Here is a 7,779-nt window from a genome sequence, read left to right as displayed (position 1 = left end):
GTGTTTGTATTATTTTTCTCCACAATTTTTTTTCTCGATATTTTGACGGTACCTAACCTAACCTTTAAGTAAATGAAAAAAGTCCTGATAGCTAAATCTGTGCTATTATTTATATATTAAAAAGATAAATGTGATACACAAGTCTTATGGAAACGTTTTAAGGCAGCGACCGTTTCTCATACGAAGATCCTATTTTTCTCATTTTTATATTTTCCTAACTGTGGCGATAAAGCAGTGATTGTTAGTATACATAGACAGTGAAACACGCACTCGCGTTCTTCGTGGCTCAGCGGTAAGGTTAAGGACTTATGACACTTAAATTCGAAGTTCGATCCCTGCGATGGGAACGCCCAATATGCAGCTTTCCGCTTAAACACACAAACAAACGTTACGGTGTTAAGACAATGCATCTGTCTATAAACACACCCTGAATTCTTTATAATTTTACTATTAGTTTGATCTTAATTTAATTTAATTTCTTCTTAATGGTAGCACAGTAATGTTGGGAACAATTTGATTGATTTACGTCATGGTAAATTTATCTCTTGATTATCCACTTTGTAAGAGATCTTATTACCTTTTTTTTACTCTCTCCCTCCTGGTGGCACAACGATAAGCTTGAGGTCTTACGAAGCTAAAGTTTGGAGCTCGATCCATGTAGTTGGCTCAGCACAGGTAGCCCATTGTGAAGCTTTACGCTTAACAACAAATTTAGTCTAATGGTTGGCGTGTCCGGACAGTGAATTCAGGGTTCGCGACTCGTTACCTTCAATACTCGCTCTGCACTTTTAGACCTGTAGCCGCACCCTAAAAGGTTGAAAATCTCATTGTTCGATCAAGCAAGAGTTGGCAGTAGCTAACGTTGACTATTTGTCTACACTCTTAGTAAATCAGCCTAAAGTTAAGGACGGCTGTAAGCAGGTAAACCTCGTGTAGCTTTGACCGAAATCATAAAACTTCGTATTCCTTCTTGTGATAAAACTTCAGTTCAATTACACGAAATTAAACTAAGGATAATATTATAAGATGCCAACAAGAATAATCATTTCTGGTTGATTACATAAGTTATTGAAGTACGTTTAATTTTCTTTCTATCTGTAGCTACAGTTAAATTTCACCTTTTAATGTGTCTCGTTATTCCTTTTCTGTTGTTCTTTCTACACTTAAATGTTTTTCTTAACTAATTCAGTACATGCTAAAAACCCTCAAGCAAAGTTTCATGAATTTATGACTGCTATTTAATAAACATTATACAAAGTCCTTTTATTTTGCAATGGGCTATCCATGTTCTGTCCATCGCGGGTATCGAAACCCGATGTTTAACCTTATAATCTATCAGACTTGCCACTGAGCCACCAGGTGGCATATCGAGGTCAAAAACTCATATAAGTTTGTGATGTAATTTCGTGTGTAACATGATCTTGGCGTTACAAGTCAACTTCTGGTTACACCCCAAGGATTTTACGGCTATTGATCAATACAAACCGATATCAAGTCTAGCCTCTGTGCTATTTGGTTTCTGAGAAAGTAACCTCATCTGTTTAGGAAAATATCAACTCGAAGCGCCAGTTTCTTGCCTATGGGCATCCACATTTCATTTATATTCACTCAGAATATTACTTAATAAAATGAATGAACAAGAAGTTATACTGCTTAGAATTCTTAGCGAATTTCTATTTCGTATGCTGAAAGAACGTATCAAAGTGTCTTGGGACATGTTTACAGACTTTTATTACATCTAGGACTTGATAACACCAAACCAAAAAATGTGTTTCATTACCAAACTAAGAGTCATGCACGTATACCTTAAACGAATAAATGTTTATTAATAATAATTTAAAAACTGTATATACAGCGTTTCAGTAGAACTAGTTAAAATTTGTACAAATGATGTTGTATTAATACTAGTTTAAGCTGTATATACTGTGCTCTATAGTGCTACTTTAAAAAGCGTATATATATAGAGAGAGAGAGAGGGAGAGAGAGTATGGTATTAGCACTAGTTTTATAACTGTATACACACTGTTCTATTAATGCTACTTTAAAAACTATATATACTGTTCTATTAATGCTACTTTAAAAACTATATATACTGTTCTATTAGTGCTCGTTTAAAAACTTATTATTGTGTTCTATCAGTGCTAGTCTAGTTTAAACAGTATATACACTGCTCTTTCATTACTGTTTTAAAAACTGTATACACAGTGCTACATTAATGCTAATTTAAAACTGTATACACAGTGCTACATTAACGCTAATTTAAAACTGTATACACAGTGCTACATTAACTCTAATTTAAAACTGTATACACAGTGCTACATTAATGCTAATTTAAAACTGTATACACAGTGCTCCATTAATGCTAATTTAAAACTGTATACACAGTGCTACATTAATGCTAATTTAAAACTGTATACACAGTGCTACATTAATGCTAATTTAAAACTGTATACACAGTGCTACATTAATGCTAATTTAAAACTGCTGTATACACAGTGCTACATTAATGCTAATTTAAAACTGTATACACAGTGCTACTGTGTATACAGTTTTAAATTAGAGTTAATGTAGCACTTGCTACATTAACTCTAATTTAAAACTGTATACACGTCATTATACTATTGTTATATTAGTTCCATTAGATCTAGTTTAAAAATTGTATATTCAGTATTAGTAAGTTAAACTAATGTTAAACAGCACTTGAGCACTAATAAATTTAAATGTATCCGTTGTTTAAAAGAAGTAATGTAAGGACACTCTTCCTTCCTTTATGAATATCTATTAAAATGTTCAACTAATCTTTAATATCATATAATTCTACAAGTGTTTATAAAATAACAATAATACCAAGACGATAGAAAGAAGTCCATCTTTATGAATATTTGCCAAAATAATTTCTCGTTAACTGTTACTGTGTAGAAGGGTTTAAAAATAACCACAATAAGTCATAATTTGAAAACTTCCTGCTCTAAGCTTAAACTTTTTATTTTTTAGCTACATCTTTAGGCGTTTTTTAGATAATAATCTAATGACTTCTGGGAGATAAAATATAAATCTGAAATGCTATTTTTTACACGCCTCTCTTCTTGAATCTGCATTGTACAAATTAAGGTGTGTGTGGAAAAAAAGAAACTTCAGTTACGTGATTTTTATCACAAAGTTTTGGCCTATTTGTTAATGTAAAATCTTGTTGAATACAACATGACCATTTAGGCCTATTGGTTAATGTAAAATCTTGTTGAATACAACATAACTATTTAGGCATATTGGTTAATGTATAATCTTTGTGAACACAACGTGACCATTTAGGCCTATTGGTTAATGTAAAATATTGGTGAACACAATATGGCATTTTCGGCCTATTGCTTTATGTAAAATCTTGTTGAATACAACATAACCATTTAGGCCTATTGGTTAATGTAAAATATTGGTGAACACAGCATGACCATTTAGGCCTATTGGTTAATGTAAAATCTTGGTGAACACAACATGACCATTTAGGCCTATTAGTTAATGTAAAATCTTGGTGAACACAACATGACCATTTAGGCCTATTAGTTAATGTAAAATCTTGGTGAACACAACATGACAATTTAGGCCCATTGGTTAATGTAAAATATTAGTGAACACAACATGGCTTTTTTGGCCTATTGCTTTATGTAAAATCTTTTTGAATACAGCAAGGCCATTTAGGCCTATTGGTTAAGTTCAAATCTCATTGAACACAATATGAACGTTTAATGTTTGTTTGTTTTAACTGCAGGGAATCGAACCCCGGATTTTAACGTTGTAAGTTCATAAACTTACCGCTGACTCGTAGGGTTAGCTGGTCGTTTACAATAAACGCTTTGTAATGTTATATCTAACGTGTATAATAAAAATGTAATTAAATAATATCGTTCAAATTATATAAGGCGGAAGCCGGAGTTAATGGTTGAAACATACCTCACTAATGGTATTGATAAAATCTTTAATTCTTTATTCATTTATGAAGGTATCAGATCTTCAAAGTGCATAGCAATGGACTTAAGGTAAATAACACAGAAATAACTTTTAGGCTAGAGACCGTGTTGAAACACAACATCAACACTAATAACCCTAACACACCCTACTCCCATCTTACTAAGTTCGTGTACAGCAAGAAGCGCATATGACATTTCACCTACGCTTTGTTTGATGTAAGTTGTTGCAAACAAAACGTTTTGCTCAGAATAGTAGCCTCAGGAGCATCAGAGTTCAACTTGATGCACACTATGACTTGCAATATTGAGACTGTCGAAATTCAAGCCTTTCGGTAATTGTTATTTTTTAATATTTTTTATTGTCCTTTTTTTGCGGTTAAAGAAGAAAATGCATGAAAAATATAAGTGCTATATTTTCGGATATCTAAAAATTATAATCGAATTGAAGGAGAAATATAATTTGCAAGTATGTCTGTCCAATTCTCAAAGAGCCAGTGTCACTATTTAAAAAAAAAAACTTCTACGGACTGAGTTGTCTTCTTTAGCCACCGGTCACTCCAATATAAAACATTGATTCATAAAATAGAATATTCATGGTGTATTATGTTGTTACTTGTAAGTTATTTTAATTATTTCTAAGAAGCTTTTATAATTTCTGGAAACGGTGGATCACATTGGATTTGTGTGAAATAAATGATGGCCAAAACTATCAGCTTTCTTTTCTCTCAAGAGACGTTAGTGAATAATTGATTGGCGCAGAGAGAAATGTTTTATAGACAAGACGAATTAGCTGATTGGTGCAGAGAGAAATGTTTTATAGACAAGACGAAGGAGCTGATTGGTGCAGAGAGAAATGTTTTATAGACAGGACGAAGGAGCTGATTGGTGCAGAGAGAAATGTTTTATAGACAAGACGAATGAGCTGATTGGTGCAGAGAGAAATGTTTTATAGACAAGACGAATTAGCTGATTGGTGCAGAGAAAAACGTTTCATAAACATAACGAAAGAGCTAATTGGTGTAAGCAAAAATTTTTATGTCCACAATGTATTATGTGTATAACGAAGGAAATGATTGGTGCGGATAAAAATGTTTGATGAATACAATAAAGGAAAAGCATAGTGTAGTTATAAATATTTTATAGATATAACGAAGAAAGTTATTAGTTCCAGTAATGTTACTTTTTTACAAACTCTGTGTTGTCTTTAAGTGGCATAATTACATAGGATTTTACGACTGTTAAAACTATAACTTAATGATAAGTAGATCTGTAATAGTCCAATAGCCAAGTTAAATAGCTGTAACAATTGATTGTATTGTTAACCGAGTGTCATCATTTGTCGCCAACTCTTTACATTATTTTTAGTCTATATATATATATATATATATATATATATATTAAAATAACATTTGTTTCAAAATGGAAACACAGTCGAATATGGACAACTCTACTGTACAATCCTACGACAGAAGAATGTTTCCTGTATTATTAAAACAGAGATGGACAACACTACTGTACAATCCTACGACAGAAGAATGTTTCCTGTATTATTAAAACAGAGATGGACAACACTACTGTACAATCCTACGACAGAAGAATGTTTCCTGTATTATTAAAACAGAGATGGACAACACTACTGTACAATCCTACGACAGAAGAATGTTTCCTGTATTAATACGACAGAGGTGGACAACACTACTGTACAATCCTACAACAGAAGAATGTTTCCTGTATTATTAAAATAGAGATGGACAACACTACTGTACAATCCTGCAACAGAAGAATGTTTCCTGTATTATTAAGACAGAGGTGAACAACACTACTGTACAACCCTGCAACACAAGATATTTCTATACTATTAGGACAATGATAGACAACACTACTTTACGATCCCGTGTCAGAAGAGGTTTCGAGTATGATCACAGAGATGGAAAATTCTACTATATTACAAACCTGAGTCATAAGAGTGTTTTAAACAACACTTTGTTCGATGCTATTTTGGATTATGTGCTTACTAACACTTATTTTACAAATCAAATGATAATATTTGTTTCACCCTGATTATGATTTAGTGCTTACTAACCCTCGTTTTACAAATCAAATGATAATAATTTGTTCACCCGAATTTTGATTTAGTTCTTACTAACACTCATTTTACAAATCAAATGATCATAATTTGTTCACCCTGATTATGATTTAGTGCTTACTAACACTCGTTTTACAAATCAAATTATAATAATTTTTTCACCCTGATTATGATTTAGTGCTTACTAACACTCGTTTTACAAATAAAATTATAATAATTTTTTTGACCCTGATTATGATTTAGTGCTTACTAACACTTGTTTTACAAATCAAAGTATAATAATTTGTTCACCCGGATTTTGATTTAACGCTTATTCTATTTGAATTCTCATGTAAGAGCTACAGATACAACCACAAATGTAAGATTTTATGTAATTTAGATAGTGATGGAGAAAGATCCACTACTCTTAGGGTTAAGTCATGCATCAGAATCATTAGTGTACATCTGTAGTTCGTGAATACATCAATTTGAAGTTTAAGTAGAGCCTTATAAAAATACACAGTCTTCCTGACAACCAATATACTTGGTAACTTTTATATACTAGAGTTTGGTTTCATGTAACGGCCTTGGAGTTACTTGAAAATGTAGTTTTATTTATAGTTATTTTCTTTTATTTATGTATTTCAACATATAAAACGCAATTTAAAAACTAATTTTAAAAGGTAATGAAACTATCATCTAAAAGAAAGTTAATCATGTAAGAAAATTATAGGTTGGCAAAAAGTTTCAAATAAATATGATTTAACAATGAACTGTCGTCTTCAGGTACTTCAACAGTTCATTGTTAAATCATATCATACTCTTCAGGTACTTGTGTGATATGATTTAACAATGAACTGTAGTCTTCAGGTACTTGTATGATATGATTTAACAATGAACTGTCGTCTTCAGGTACTTGTATGATATGATTTAACAATGAACTGTCGCTCTTCAGCTAAATGTATGATATGATTTAACAATGAACTGTCGCTCTTCAGGTACTTGTATGATATGATTTAACAATGAACTGTCACTCTTCAGGTACTTGTATGATATGATTTAACAATGAACTGTCGTCTTCAGGTACTTGTGTGATATGATTTAACAATGAACTGTAGTCTTCAGGTACTTGTGTGATATGATTTAACAATGAACTGTCGCTCATCAGGTACTTGTATGATTCCAAATATTCAGAGTAGAATCAACAACAGTGTCTGCAGTGGCGGGATCACGGAGGGTGCAGTTGTAACCCCTCTTTAAAAATATTTTATTATTTGTTTCAGTGAGAAATAAAATGTCATATAATCGTGAGGTTGTGTTTAAATCTGTCAAGGTTCCAGACTTATATTTAATACAAAGCAAAAGTTACACAAGCAAAATTTAAGATTATGAAGTCTAATGTTGTTTATTTAACATTTCTGTCCCAAGTCCCTCTCCCCCCCCATGAGTACATGTAAAGTACGTTATTTTAACATACCAGAAACTTTAATTTATTATAATCATGTAAACTTGTCTCCCTAAAAGAAAAAAAAAGAACGAAAATCAACAGAATAGAAATAATTATTGTGCATGTTTTAAAATCAAGTAAATCATGTTTACCTGCACAATAGAATGTTTCACGTTTTAATATAACATAACATTAAAGGACAGTAAGGGACCTTTGGGTCCACCTAGGCTGTGCTATCCACTAAATTAAATTAAACCCTTAAAAAAAATATCTCAAAGCCAGCCTTTATCATTCAAATATTTGTC

The sequence above is a fragment of the Limulus polyphemus genome, unplaced genomic scaffold, assembly GCF_000517525.1.
Source record: "Limulus polyphemus unplaced genomic scaffold, Limulus_polyphemus-2.1.2 Scaffold4258, whole genome shotgun sequence".
Classification (NCBI taxonomy): Eukaryota; Metazoa; Arthropoda; class Merostomata; order Xiphosura; family Limulidae; genus Limulus; species Limulus polyphemus.
This window is presented reverse-complemented; position numbering follows the sequence as displayed.